Source organism: Cebus imitator, unplaced genomic scaffold, assembly GCF_001604975.1.
Source record: "Cebus imitator isolate Cc_AM_T3 unplaced genomic scaffold, Cebus_imitator-1.0 Scaffold590, whole genome shotgun sequence".
Taxonomy (NCBI): domain Eukaryota; kingdom Metazoa; phylum Chordata; class Mammalia; order Primates; family Cebidae; genus Cebus; species Cebus imitator.
In genome coordinates, this window is record NW_016107905.1 from 342,095 (window position 1) to 357,673 (window position 15,579).

At 42.6% G+C, this 15,579-nt stretch overlaps 1 protein-coding gene across 10 annotated transcripts in view; it reads left to right on the forward strand.

Moving 5' to 3' along the window:
• The window catches only part of SLC8A3 (solute carrier family 8 member A3), a 146,630-nt gene that overhangs the window by 103,372 nt on the left and 27,679 nt on the right, over positions 1-15,579 (forward strand). The window contains exon 1 of one of the 10 annotated variants that reach the window (XM_037734225.1): positions 6,821-7,073. The exons of the other annotated variants lie outside the window; for them this stretch is intronic. The gene's annotated coding sequence lies outside the window, so the exon portion shown is untranslated. Of the gene's footprint in view, positions 1-6,820; positions 7,074-15,579 lie in introns of those variants that run through there. 10 annotated transcript variants of the gene reach the window in all.

Genomic DNA, 15,579 nt, shown 5'->3' on the forward strand with positions numbered 1-15,579 from the left:
TGACCAGGATGGTCTCGATCTCTTGACCTCGTGATCCACCCGCCTCGGCCTCCCAAAGTGCTGGGATTACAGGCTTGAGCCACGGCGCCCGGCTAAATGCTTTTTCTTTTCTCATTTTTATTATGGTTATCCTAAAGATACTCTAGACTGGACTTTGACCAAGACATCTGGAGATAAGAATGACTGTGAATTATGTTTTCCTTTGGGCTATTGTAGCAATTTTAAAACTATGTTAGATGGCTAGAGACTCTTGAGAATATCTCTTTTCTTGGACAATCATAATGCTTTGAATAGTGGTACTTATGGAAGCTGACGGCAGTAGCTTAAGGAAGCTGACATTCAGTTCCTTAATGCTTTGCCATAAAAAGGTCCAGTTGGTCAGGGCCTTTGGAACTTCATGGGGCTCCTCTACTGAAAGCCCCATCCATGTCCCTTCAGCACACCTCAGCATTGGCTCTGGGTAGTAGAGGGTGGCTTATGGAATCTGATTCATCTCAGCTAGAGGTGGATGCAAACACATTCCCAGAGAAGAGGGCTTGGCATGTCTGGTCTTAGGCAGAAGAAACTAGAGATACTTATTCTATTGTTCTTGAGATTCCAACTAAATAGCCCATTACAGAGGAAGAAGATATTCAGGTCAAAGGAAGGCTTTGGTGCTATAACATTGTCTTAGAAAAAAAGAAAGATTAAAGAAAAAAATTTTTTAAACAAACGAAGGCTTTGGGCTTGGAGTCTAACTAAACTAAGCTGGAATCCTGGTTTCATCTCGCTTCTCCGTGCAACTTTTGATTTTACTGAATCTCTCTTATTCTCAGTTGCCTCCTCTGTGAAGATAATGCTAGTACCTGCCTTATCAAGGTGAATGAGACTTAAATGAGATGTGTTGAAAGCATTTAGCGTAGTATCTGGCACATAAGGAACACTCAATAAACGCTGGCTATAAAGAAGCCAGAGGGAGACTCAGAGGTGATGAGAGAGACCACAATTCCTTCCGTTTCATTGAAAAGCAATTTTTATTATCTCATTTGAAAGGCAGTATAGTATAATGGTTAAGGACATGGACTATGGAACTATATCTCCTCAGTTTACATTCTGTCTCTGTCATTTATTAACTGTGACTTAACTTCCTTGTGCCTCAGATTTTAAGATTTTTAAAAGAGAAGTAGTAATAGTTCCTACTGTGTTTGGTTGTGGAGATTTAATGAGTTAATACATATAAAGCACACATAGTAGTGCCTGGAGCATATTAAATGACATATAAGTATTAGCTGTTATTTTATCAAATAATGTGTGGCGTAGAACATATTGAAACATTGAAGACTTTGAGGTTCTTCCCAGTTTCACAAATCAGAGATTACAGTATAATATCTATTTACATGTCTGCTTTCCCCATTGGACTGTGAAATCTTAAAGAGCAAGGAAACTGTTTTATTCATTTCTGCATAGCATTAGTATCTTATTATGACACCTGACATTTACTAGGTGCCAAACGGGACTGGGTATGCTGTAGGGATTCAGTCAATGTGGGTCAATGCAGGTGGGGAGGTGGGTCAGGTTAAAGATAAGAGAAGGACCTTGGGGCATCACAATAAGCAGTTATCAGACTGAACTGCCAACATTGCCATCCAGGAGAGATGAAGTCAATATTTCACTTTCATAGCAATATCAGTAAAGTACAAGGAGAATGTGTAGAAGGAAAGAAATCATAATCTGATTGTATGTGTTTTATTACTAGTAAATAATAATTATTATTACTATTGCTACACACCTTTGTGTGTTGGTATGTTTTGTTGTGTTGTGTTGTGCATGAAAAATGGGGTGCTAATCTATTTCCCTTCCAAGACCAATGCTCAGAAGAAATTTCCACAGATGGAGAATCTGTAGGATACGAATTTGGCCTTGAGGGATTCTGGGTCACTATTTCTCAATATTTGTCCATGCCATATGAAGCTCTTAAAGTAAAGAACAATGTCTTACTCATCTTTTAATTTCTTTACCCCTAAGGCCTATCACTTACTTTGCTCATGGAAACTCAATAGTCATTCGTAAATGGAATTCAATTTCTGAGGTCCAGAAAAGCCTTTTCCATCCCTCCCTTACTACAGCTTGTCTAGCCATGTCTTCCCCTCCATCATCCACCTTATAAACATCATTTCTCAAGCATCTTCTTCTTCCATCATGTTCTTGACACCTCCACTACTCCATGTCCAATGTCAAACACTACAAGTACCGTTCAGGAAACAGAATTCTAGGAATCTGGAGATCTAGAGCTCTTCAGACCCTGAAATCCAGTTTTCTGAGCTGAGACAGTTTCTTAATTTCTCACCCCAACTCCGTTTCTCCTCTTTCTCAATGGTATTTTCCAAGTCCCCATTAGGGATATGGAAATTCCAGAAAACATTCAATTTTCCACTCTCTTAGTGCAATGCTCCTGGACACCACAATCCCTCTAGACATTGAGCATTGGGGAGAGATGGAAAAATACTTTGAAAATATGTGCGTGTGAGAAAAATGCTAAGTGTTCTGTCTGATCGCTTCAATGACAAGTTGGCTTCTTTAGAAACTTGACTAGACAGAGTGTGAGGGGAAAAAACGAAAAGAAAGAAATGTGTTTAGCTTGGCTGAATAATGACCAGCAGGGTGAAAAGATAAGATAACCACCCACTCACAGGATTTCTATCCTCAAGCCCTAGAAGGTTGACAACAACAGGCATTGAGATTACTCTTAATGTAGGGCGTGCTCAAGAAGCAACATTACAGCCGCTTTTAGGAAACCGAATTAGAAAGCTGGCGAAATAGAGAAGATGTCTAAGCATGTGAGATACCACCTCCATCCTGGAGAATAACCAAGGTGATACGATCTTATGTAGGACCTTCTAATTAAAACAGGTTTACTGATTAATGTCAGGAGCATTGTCAAGAATCACAACAGCAATGAGTTTATATTGAGCAATTTCGCTAAGCAATTTGCAGGAGGGCATCTCACTTAATTCTTAATGCCATCTTTTTACAGATGAGAAAATAAAGGTTTAATAAGACACTGTACTTTTCCCAATGTTATTCAGCATAAGTGGTAGAGTCATGACTCAAACATACGTCAATCTGACTACAAGATCTTCACCCTTAACTTCTTTTCTGTGTTGTAATGCACTTGATCCATGGAACTGGACCATCTTCACATACTGCTTTTTTTTTCCTCCAGAATGTCCAGATATGGATTGGGTAAGACTCAAAGACAGAGAGTATTAAAAAGATCCCTGGCCTCATTTTCTGAAGACACAAGCCTAAGCTGAGCTGTACCATTTACCAGCTATGTGAACTTGGGCAGATTTTTTTGACACCACTGGGTCTCAATTGCTGTAACTCTCAAATGGAAGTGAGCATAACTGCATAGACTTCACTGGGCTGTTAAGAGAATAAAATGAAATAACTGTAAAGAGAAGTTCCTAGTGCAAATGCAAAAGATTACTGGGACTCTCTACTCTTCAGGAATTAGAAGTTGGTAGTAGGCAACAAGCTATAGGAAACGTGGTCAATTGTCTGCTGACCAGTGCTAGAGTTAATTTTGTTTCTGGGAAGAGGACCACTCTCCTCTCTTTCTCTTCTTCCTCCAATACTTGAGACATTTTCAGCTGAATTCCCACAGGTTTTGTTTTCCTTTGGGAGAGAGGAAATAGACCAATCTACCCCCCAAACGAATCCCATAATTTCATTTCAGCAGTAAAGTGAGGTCCTTGATAACTGCCCTGCCCAACCCACAGGGTGGTTGGGAAACTGTTGAATGGTCATGCAGAGGAAGCATTTCATCCACTGTAAAGGGCTCTATAGAGATGATAAATTTCATCAGAGAGCTTAATGCTCGAGGCATGGATTCTTGGAAAAACAATCACTCTGTATATTTGGTCAGAATCTGAAGGAGATGCTGGGGAGAGAAGCCACATCAGTCTCCAGAACAGAACAGTAGAAACTAGTCATGTGGAACCTATACTTATGATGGTTTTTAAACCAGAACTGGCCACCTTCTGTTAGACCACGAGCTCAGATTGTGAGTTGTGACTAGGTCATGTCTCCTTACTGCTCCTGCTTCCGTCCACTCCCTAAATGTCCCTCCTTGACCCCAGGACAAAGTGCCGGGATATGAAAGTTAATTATGACCCGAGGGAATTGGTACAGATGGGGAAGAAAGAAATGTATTCAAGAGCATTTCCATCAGTACTGAAATTACACAGAAGGCTGGTGAATTTGGGCTGCCCATTCTCACCTCCCTCTGTACCCATAATTTTGTGGCCTCCTTCGATTTCATTTTCCCTTTGGTTCAGTGGAATGCTTGATGGCTTAGGCTAGCCTCACTTGGCCAAGCATTGGAGAAACAGAGAGGTGTATAACATGGCTACACCTCCATGGGGCTCACAGGGAAAGGTGAGAGAAGACAGAAGTTATGTGTGCTGGTGGCCACGTGGTAGCTACAGACCAGAAATGAGACCAGGTTCAGAAGAAGGAGAGGGCTTATGGGCCTGAGTCATAGGGAAAGTTTCTTCAGGAGACAGAATCTCAGCTCTGCCTTTTATGCAGGGCTTATATAATAAATATGTTGCAGTCCTTTATTGTTATTTAACAAGATTTTGTTTTAAGAAGATTTTGTAAAAACAACTGAATGAATGCAATCTGCTGCCAGAACAGGAAGCAGCAAAGGAGATTGGGAATATAACCCTCTTGGAGATGTTCCTTCACCTACCTGGTGCTGGATTACCTAAAAGCTTCAGCTAAGTAGGTCATCATCCCCCAACAACAACAAAAAAAATTGAAATAATCTAATGTTTTTAGGAGAATCTTATCATGGATATTTAATTGGACTATTTACATCTATTTAGGGTCAGTCGTTTTTGGACAAGTATACAGGGGTCTTGGAATCAGACCACTGTGATCAAATCCTAGTTCTATCACTTCCTAGCTGGGTGACCTTGGACAAAATTACCCGACTTCTAATAGCTTCAGCTTCCTCATCTGCAAAATAGAAATGCCACTAGTACCTAATAGTGCTCTGAGAAGGATTCAATGAGCAGGATTAAATGCACGTAAAGCACAATGTTTGGCCCATAGGGAGCTGTTATTTATAAGGTCCTCATAATTTAGGGGAACTAAAAATCTTGGTTCAACACTGACTTCCCCCTTCAACAGTACCTTCAGAATCTCTTTCATTTATCATACCGTTCTTTCAACTCTTTGATGAATGAGAAATCAAGCATTCATTTCTCCGCAGATTTTCCCAAACTTTCTGCTTTGGCCAATAAATATATTTTTAGTCCCATACTTGCATGCTCCTTTGGTACTTTTCATCTGATAAACATCCCCTTCTGTCCTCTTAAATATGATGCCCTTCTTCCCTGGCCTCCACCTAGAGCCTCCTTGCATCTGCTTTTAGGCACAATGATGACCCCACCAAGGTCATACAATGGTTGTGGCCTCACCTGCACCCCGATGACCCACATAGACTGGATCCCAGGGCTCAGCCACTGATGGAGGCCCAGAGGGCAGTTGGAAATTTTCACAAGACAATCCAGCCTGATTGTTTTGACATGCTTGACCTCAGGCTGCTAAAAACAAGCTTGAGGAATTAGATTAGAAAGAGACAGGTGATGCAATTTTGTTCCATCTCCCAATTTTTTGAGTCAAGAGTTGTCTGTTTAACTCCAGTTATTTATTTATCCAAATTTTCTGGATGCTTGTCCAAAGAAAAGTACCCCCGCACTGTGAATCAGAATCTGGGACTGGGACTCAGGAAATGGCACTTTCACAGTTATACCAGATGTTTCTAATAGGGTGCTTCCACCACCACCTTTACAGAAGTGCTGCCTAGGACCCCCTCTTCCCGCAGGTAAAGTGGAAGGAGGTGTTGTCGAAGAGAGATTCTCCACTTCAACTTCAGCAGCTCTGCTTATATCTGCTTTGTTTGGTTCTATTTCACCAAAGGCTTTATTCAGCTTTAAAAAATTGGTTTTGGTAGCCATTGGTATACTGGAATGAACATTAGATTTGGAGTCCAAGTGGCTTGAGTTCAATTCTCTGCTCTGCCATTTACCAGCTGTTTAACACTGGGCAAGTTGCCAACCTATCTCTGTCATTTCCTCAAGCAAAGAAAATCCCGCGTCATCAGGTCATTTTTGAGGATCCAGTGAAATGATGCATAACCATTTTAGGAACCCTGGATCATTCTGCAGTGCAAGTTTTTCCATCAGCATGGATCCTACTATGCACACATTCAAATCCAGTGAGTGTATGGAGCTCTGTGGGCAAATAAAAGAACTTCTCCTTTCGCCCTTGTACAACTTTGGGCTTTTTCCTTAATAAACAGAATCCATGACAATCTTGGGCCATGGTATAAAGATGGGACTTTCTTCCTGTGAAGGAGTCTGGTCTGAACATTTTCCAAACTCCAACATAACTGATGTCATTTCTCCACCCAACCCCATTTTCTATCTCCTGACTCAATTGCTAGAGAAGCCACTTAAAGAAGGTTCCTGGAGTTAAGGCTGTGTCTGGGCCAGTGGTATGAGCAGTTTTCAACAGTCAATTTTCATTATCTTCTCTTTTTGAAAGACCCTTTACTAAGCAGTGACTCCTCCTATCTCCTTGTGGCATCTCCTGATGGAATGCACAGGTAAATCTCCTTGGAGAGCAACAACCAGGAACAGTCCACAGCCAGAGACACAGATCTTCGCCGCTGAGCTCCATCCTTCCTTTCGAGCTGTCCTTCCCTTCCCCTCTCCACCATCACCATAGCAACACAGTGGTATAAAAAAATGAAAGAGCTAAGGCATCTAAATATAGTCTGAGTCTCAGCTCTTCCAGCATGGAGCCTAAAACCTAGGGGATGACAGCTAGAAGTGTCCAGATGATAACTGGCAGCCAGGAGGGAGGATGATTCAAAGGAAGGGGTCAAGAAAAGAAGGGAAGGAAAGGGGATGGTCATTTCCTAAGCCTGCTGTCTGTGCTTTCTCATGTCACCCGCACAACCGCCCAATGTGAATGTCATCATTTCCAGGTAACTGCTGAAGAAACAGAAGTTCAAAGAGGCAAGAGATTTGGCCAAGGTCACACAGCTATAAGCAATAGAACTAAGATTTTAACTCAAGTTTCTACGACCCCAGAGTTTTTGCATTTTTCGCCCCATACCACAGGGACAGATTCAAGTGAGAGATTTTGCTGGAATTACTGGGCTTTTTGAGCAGGCCATATAAACAACCCGAGTACAGAGCTCAACTAAATTATTTGAAGAGACTGGGCCAAGTATAAAGCTTCTATCTAAGAAGCTCCTATATATTTCTCACGGACTGAGGAAAATGAACGGGGAGGGTTGACAAGGCTGCATTTCCCAGGGTGTATGATGATATGGCATGGGGGTAGGGGCCATTATGATGCCCAGACATGGAACTTCCACCAGTGCAAAAATGGTGTGATTAGAAGCCCTACGCTAGAGAATGTTCAATGTGTAAAGCCATTATTCATTCCCTCATTCATTCAACAGATTTTTTTTAAGACTGAGTTTCACTCTGTCACCTAGGCTAGAGTACAGTGGCGCCATCTCAGCTCACTGTAACCTCTGCCTCTCAGGTTCGAGCAATTCTAATGTCCCAACTTCTGGAGTAACTGAGATTACAGACCTGCGCCACCATGCCTGGCTGATTTTTTTTCTTTGTATTTTTAGTAGAGACAGGGTTTCACCATGTTGGCCAGGCTGGTCTCAAACTCCTGACCTCAAGTTGTCCACCCATCTCTGCCTCCCAAAGTGCTGGGATTACAGGCACGAGTCACTGCACCCAACGTCATTCAATAGATATTTTTATTAAGCATCTGATGTGTGCTTAACTCTAGAGATACAGAGGTGCTAAAAAGAAATGCAGCTCCTGCCCTTGTAGAGCTTGTTAGGATAGTGGAGAAGACAAATAAGAAAACAATTACACAATTGATTGATTCTTTACAACTGTAACGTGTACTGTAAGTACACAACAGAATCATATCCCTTGCCTGATGACCTCGGTGGAAAAGAAATACAGAAGTTCTTACAAATCAAAGCAATCCACTGGGCCAATTGTAAAGGTGATACCCACTTTCAAGGTGGACAGAGACTGTGCTAGAAGCTTAGCTTCAATCATGGGCTTATATGATCAGCACACCCTGAAGATCCATTCCCAATACTGTATCCTCATAATAATCATGAAGTCTATCTGATAGCCATACAAGTCATGTTTTAAAACCCAACAAACTAGACTCAAATGAAATCTGATAAGGAAATTTATGACTTGTTCTTCCTACAGCCTTTGGTATCACTGACATAAAACTGATGTGTGTGCGGAGGGTGCTTGTGTCATGGTGATAGACAAGGTAGGTGGTCCAGCCCACCCCATGGTATTGGCGGTTTAAGGTGTGCCAGACCAGCACTGGGAAGTACCTGTGAATTATGCAGGAGTGGGAGGGGAGGGAGTAAGCAGTAAAGTTGTGAATTTCCGTGGATCCAAAGCTTTCCGAACTGCCTGCAAGGCAGCAAATATGGGGGATGCTGTATGAATACGTTAGAATTAGATAATATAATGTGTACGGAGCTCTTTAGTTCTTCAGAGAAAATGCTGTCTAAACAGATAGTGCTGGTATCAAAGATAATGATGCAGTATCCTAATTTTAGTGCTCTGCTACCTACCTGCCAGCTATTTCCCAGGGATGTGGTAAAGATGAATGGGCAAGATCTGGGAAAGTGCTTTGAAATCCTTGATTAAAGTCCCACTAGGCAGATGTAGAATTGTAAATGTATTACATTACTGTCACTACTGCTATGTTTTCTTTTATCACCCCAGAGTTTCACTGCTTCAGGTGAACAAGTCTGCCTGACTCTTTCCTGCTCTGAATGTCATTGGAAAGATAGCAGCCCCGAGATGTGTGGTATAAACAAACGTGTTTTTAACTGAGGGATCCAGAGGCTTTCCTGGCTGGCTCCTGTCGGCTTGTCGTCACCTCTCTATAAGCCTAGGCTTTTCCAGGCTTATTTTATTTCCTTCAATAGGACAGGAATACCTAAGTGTCCTGCCTGAAGTAAGTATTGGCTGCAAGCCATCTGCCCCTAACAGAGGTGAGAGGTGGAAATCGGAGGAAGGGCAGGCATCTTCTGCAGGGGAAACAGACTCTCTTCTGCCATTGTTCTCTGCCCAGGCAAAAGAGTGAAGGAGCAGAGCTCAGGAGAATTCACTGAAGTGCGGGCAGGGTGCAAAAGGAACTTGAGAAAAATCCCCAAATCAGATTCTGGTATTTCTGGGGAAAGACATAGGCATGGGTGGGGGGTTTATCTGTCAATAAAAGCAGCCAGGGTGGGGCTAGAAGGAAGTAAATTCAGTTGCCACCTGTACCTACTGGATGTCCACGGAGAACTTCTCCTTATCAAAGATTGAGGAGCCCTCAAGAGTACATATTGATACCATGGGTTCTCCCACACATACCCTCATGGAGATAAAACAGGATCCTGGAAGGCTGTCTTGGCATCAATATGTACTCTTGAGGGATTGAAACATGCAAATGAACTGCCCACAGTCACCCTGTGGGAGACCAAAGAGCAGTATTGGATAACAGGAATGCTACCCTGAAAAGGCATTCGGCTTCATGGGAGCAGCAGGTACAGTGGAAAGATGACCCCACTTCCAAATAGAATTCCTAAGACAAGGCATGCAGTGATGACAAAATAAGGAAAGATGTTACGGAAACTCAAGACTCTCAAGCCATACTCCTTTGTCTGTAGTTCTTCCTCAGACCGGACCATGGAATTCAGAAAACACTCTACATGGTCCCAAACCGGCATTTGTCAAACTTCTCACCCTGTTCTGATCCTGTCCTGGGAACTAACAAAAAAAAAATCATTTTATTGGTTGCTCCAGTTATACCTTAGACAGACAGATCATCATCAAATTAAGTGACGTGTATGACTGCTGATTTTATGTCAGTTACTGTGCTGTGGGGTTTTGTTTCCATTACCTCATTTAATTCTCTGAAAAACCCTGTGAGGTAGGTTTTACTATTGGACTCATCTTAAATTAAGGAAACTAAGGCTCATAAAGATTCAGTAATTTGTCAAATGTCTTAAAACATAATTATTGCATTCAGACATCTCTGATTCTCAGGCCCATGCTCTGAATCAGTAAATGGTCAAGTGAAATGATGATTTTCATGGCATTTGTCACAGGAAGGGAACAATGGAGAATATGCTTAATCAACGTCATAACCAAATAACTGCACTTGACAGAAGAGTTGTGATTCCAGCCAATGTGACTATTTTCATGCATGTTTTGAAGGCCAGGAAAAGGAGGTTAGACTTGTTTGGGAAGGGAAACAGGAGCTATCAAGGTGATCTTTTCTTAAGAGTAGCCCAATAATAGTGCTCTAAGAATAGAGTCAGGGAGACCAGCCAAGAGTGTGCCTCAGCATCCCTAGCACAAATCACACACTAAGTGTCAAGATTGGCTCTGCAGTTAGCAAGGCCTGGGCTCAAATTCTGGCTCCACCGCTTACTGGTATTCATTAATCTTTCATTCATTCATTCATTCATTCAACAAATATATACTGCATATTGTCTATGTGCCAGAGACTGTGCTGGGTGCTGGTGAAGAACACAGACAAGGTTGCTGCTCTCATGGAGCTTTTATTCTGATAAAAGAAACAGACCATTTATAGATAAACAAATAAATAAACAAGATAAAAGGAAACAGAATGATTTGATGGAGAGTAGTTGGAGGGTCAATCAGACTGGGTAGACAAGGTGGTGGCATGCAAGCTGAGACATTTAAAAAGAACCTGGTCATGAAACTATCTGGAGAAGGAAAGCTCCAGGCAGAGGAAGCAGGTTGTGTGGAGACCCTGAGGCAGAAGTGAGGACAAGACATTTGAGAAAACAACAAAGGCAGGCATGGCCAGGCACAGTGGTGGTGGAAAAGTAGCAGAAGTGAGTTGGGGAGTGGGGGCAGCAAGGTCAGGCTTTGCAGGCTTGATCAGCAGTTCTCAGTGTGGTTCTGGAGCCAGCAGAATCAATGTTACTTGGAAACTTGTTAGTAATGCAGATTCTCAGGACCCACCCAGACCTGCTGAGCCACAAACTCTGGGTTGGGGCCTTGCACTGTGTTTATTGAGCCCTCCAGCTGATTCTGAGTACGCTAAAGTTTCAGAATTCCTAAGTTGGTTTATGGAGTTTCAATTTTAATTTTCAGTGCAGTGGGAACCTCTGGAAGGTTTATGTAGGGGAGCAGCATGTTATAATTTTCTTTTAAAAAAATTGTTTTTAAGCACTTCGGCTAAGGGGAGAATGCACCATAACAGGCTAAGAGAAATGGAAGCAGGAAGATGAATCGGGTGGTTATTGCAAGAGGCCAGGTAAGAAAAGAAAGTGGTTTACATAGAGTGGTGTGGCAAAGAGGGTTCCAACCAGAGGGGAACCACGCTGACAAATGAAACACACGCCAGTCATGCAAGCCTGATGAGGCAGAAGGCAGAAGTGAGGGCCACAGAAAACTGGGAAACACCTGTCCAGAGCACAGTCCAAAGGCAATGTCCTCAAAGAAGACACTCCACCCTCCTCCCATTTCCTCCCTATTGTCTGAAAATAAGAAGCACAGGCCGGGCGCGGTGGCTCACACCTGTAATCCCAGCACTTTGGGAGGCCAAGGCAGGCGGATCACAAGGTCAGGAATTTGAGACCAGCTTGACCAACATGGTGAAATCCCTTCTTCACTAAAAATACAAAAATTAGCTGGGCGTGGTGGCATGCGCCTGTAATCCCAGCTACTCAGGAGGTTGAGGCAGGAGAATCGCTTGAACCGGGGAGGCGGAGGTAGCAGTGAGCCGAGATCACGCCATTGTACTCCAGCCTGGGTGACAGAGCGAGACTCCATCTCAAAAAAAAAAAAAAAAAAAAAGAAGCAGCCTATGTGCACATGTGACCTATGGCAAACCTTGGGTAGGCACATGGATGCTGAGCTCTTACAAAGGACAGGCACTTCCCCTGGTGAGAAAGGGGCCTAGAACAGTGATGAGTGGAGGAAAAGACAAACAGAGAGCCTGAAAGGCTGAAAACATTGTCTGGCTTCCTGAAAGGCTTAAGGGGTTAACTCTGGAGGGTGAACTAAAAGCCTAGTTATATTAAACACACACACAGAGGGGGTGGGGAGAGAGGGAGGGGGGGAGAGAGAGAGAGAGAGAAAGTTGGAGGAGACCTGCAGTTTCCAAAAACAAGAGTTGTATTTGTTCATATCATAATCCATACCAATCTCAAAAGAGAAAGAGTCTTGTCTTCCTTGTTTAGGCTTAGGGGAACCTGCAGCAAGTAAGTAGCAGCAGGAGAACTGACTCCAGTCTTTTCCTAGCATAATTCTCTCTATTACACCACAAGGTATCAGAGGACTAATAGAGTTACCTCCCTAGGGTTAGGGTTAGGGTTACGGCGAGGTAAATGAAGTGAGTCAGCAAGGGGAGGATGGGAACCTGTCTTTATTTAACATTTTGATATTTTATTTATCATGGATTTGTTGCATTAATTCAAACTTTTAAAAATCATTGCATTAAAGTATTATTAATCTTGATTACTGAGTTTTTAGGTGTAGCCTTAAATATTGCACCTCTGACTTACTAGTCTCATCCTGATCCCCATTCTGGATCTATGACTGTCTATTCTATATCAGCCTCGTGCTTTGACCATAAGAATAACTTCAGACCTTTAAGCATAAAGGAAATAGGACTTCTGTCTCCCTTCCTCACCTTTGTGAAAATCTTGGCTTCTGCTTTTAAAGTGTATCTCCCAAGAAGTTTGCCTACTATGTTTCTCCCTAGGTCAGCAGGTTCTGTGAAACTAGTAGCAGGCTAGATTGTCACATTAGCACAAAGGATCCACTGCTTCTGCAGCTGAGCTGGGATAAGCACTTAGGTCTGCTAACTCCAGTTCTTCTTGCCTGGTCCCCACATTGTCTCTAGGTGGGATAAAACAAGAATTTTTCCTTGACTGGGAGAAGAAGGGTAAGAACCATGAATTGGAAAACAGGTCACTTAGAATTCTGAAATTCATAGGTGGAAATTTCTGACAATCCATTTGGGACCAACAATTCAACACACCCAAAATGGTGACAGTAGGTAACATGCAACCTGTACGCTGTTCTGTCATCCAGTGCTGCTGTGCTGCACAACACTAGGGGGCAGCATTCTCACTGGCTTCTGTGTGCCTGGAGCCCAGTGCGGTTGTGCAATGCTATGGCTCTGCTTTAGTGTAGTCCCTGTTTGGTACAGTCAAGAAAATGTCTATAGAATTAGCTAATATCCCATATAGTTAAGTCTCTAATTGAAATATCTCCTCTGCTCAGCCCAGGGACGGCAATCTTTCCTGGATTTGCTATTTACCAGGATCTCTAAAAATTATCCATCAGAAATGTGGGCTTTCTCAGAGCTTGAGTGGACAGGGAATTAAGGTGAAAGGCAGGTGCCTTGACTGCATTTGACGCAAGTCCTGAAGAGCCAGCTCTTTCTCTTCCTAATTATTAGAAGGTTGTGCTTGGACCCAACGTTTCATGTGTATACAATACAAACTTCTCTCTTTTCTGCTTGAATCAAATTTGTTCTTTCAAAATGAGATTCCCAGCAGAGAGAGAAGACAGGACAGAGAGACCCAACATCTCTAAAGCCATGAATCAGATAACCAGCCACTTGTTCTCTTCAGTGCTGGGAACAGACACACTGTTAAATAAAATAATTTTATAGATTATTCTCACTGCCTTTCCAAGAAAGGGACTTATCAACTTCAAGCCACAGCAACCATATATTCTCAGACCATTGGTATATGTATTTACTTCTCTTGACTTAGAGAAAAGCAAGGATTGGAGTTGTGAATATTTCTTTCTCCCTACCCCTGGCTCCTTGAAGTGAGTCAGGACAAACTTGGGGCCCAAATAGAGCTGGAAGTAACTGAGTCATGCAGAGCTGAAGCCTGCACAGACCCACTGATAAGGAGGTTGAAGATTAAATTCCCCTTTGAGAATAATTGGGCAGTACTCACATAGAGGCTACTTTCGAGAAGGCCAGATATTCCCTTTAATGTATAGTGCAATGTTCCTAACCCTCAGCCAATTCCATCATACCGCCCCTCACATGAATACACGCATAAGCAGTAATATAAAGCACTTTCCACCATGGGGCAGAAAAGAAGGGGGGAAATCTTTATCATGAAAGGAAAGGAAGGAAGGAAGGGAGGGAGGGAGGGAGGGAAGGATTCTCAGGGTGAGCAGAGAAATGACATATTTGGAGCATAATGAAGAGAATTGAAGTGCAGAGTTTGTGCGGTAAATTTGAAAAGATCAAGTTGCAGGCCAGGCGTGGTGGCTCACACCTATAATCCCAGCACTTTGGGAGGCCAAAGCGGGTGGTATCACCGGAGGTCAGGAGTTGGAGACTAGCTGGGCCAACATGGAGAAATCCCATCTCCGCTGAAAATACAAAAATTCACTGGGAGTGGTGGCACGTGCTTGTAATCTCAGCTACTCGGGAGGCTGAGACATGATTAGTAATTTGCACATTGGTTGTTAAACTATTAGTAGCCTGAAATCGACTATAGTGAGAGTATTTTCACATGGAAAGCAACCATTCCAAATCAAGCTCCTCTTTATTCCTAGAAAGCCAGTTTACTAGCTTACTACTGGCTGTAGCTCTTTAGAGGTCATTACTTGACCTCCTGAAGCATGCAGGAATCTTCTCCATGGCCTTTTTCATGCATGGACATCATCTTATTTTTTAATACCAGGAATGGGATGATCAATCTCTTATAAGCTAGTTCATCTCCCTGATGGAATGGTATGTGGTAGAGATGAAATCCACCTCCCTGGAGCTTCCCACCAACTTCCTTTAGAAACAGCACTTGTGACGGCCTCAGAACTATTTGGAGTAATCATTTGAGCCTAGGAGGCAGAGGCTGCAGTGAGCCGAGATCACACCACTGCACTCAGCATTGGTGACAGAGCTTTCCTTTTTTAACTTTTTTTTCTCACCAAAAAAAAAAAAAAAGAAAGAAAATATCAGGTTGCAGAGATGGATGGATGGATGGAAGGATGGACATTACAAAGAGTTTTCCATTGTTAGTATGAAGGATTAGTCTTTATTCTCTAAGAAAGGAAGGAGAGAATGAAAATTTGTGATTTTAAACCTTTTCTACCCTGTACAGCTACTCTATGAGGCATGACAACCTTCAAAAAAAAGGACATCTGCTTTAGAAAACTAATATCTAAAAAATTATAAATTCCCTCATTGTGCCCTGAACTTTGGGAAACAGAGTGAGTGATCACTTAAAGGCTTTTTGGCACTGCCTTGCCTCTGATCATATCCTGAATCCTAGGTCCATAATCATGTCATTACTTCAGATGTCCCTTTCCCTCTAGCCAGGGGTAACACGCTCTTCAGGCACTGGGAAAGTGGATAGCTAGGAGAGCAGAGGAGTCATCCATGGGCTGTGATGCCCAGTTATAAGTCCACACACTTCAGAATGAATGAACAGAATGAGCATCAAGTCCTCATATA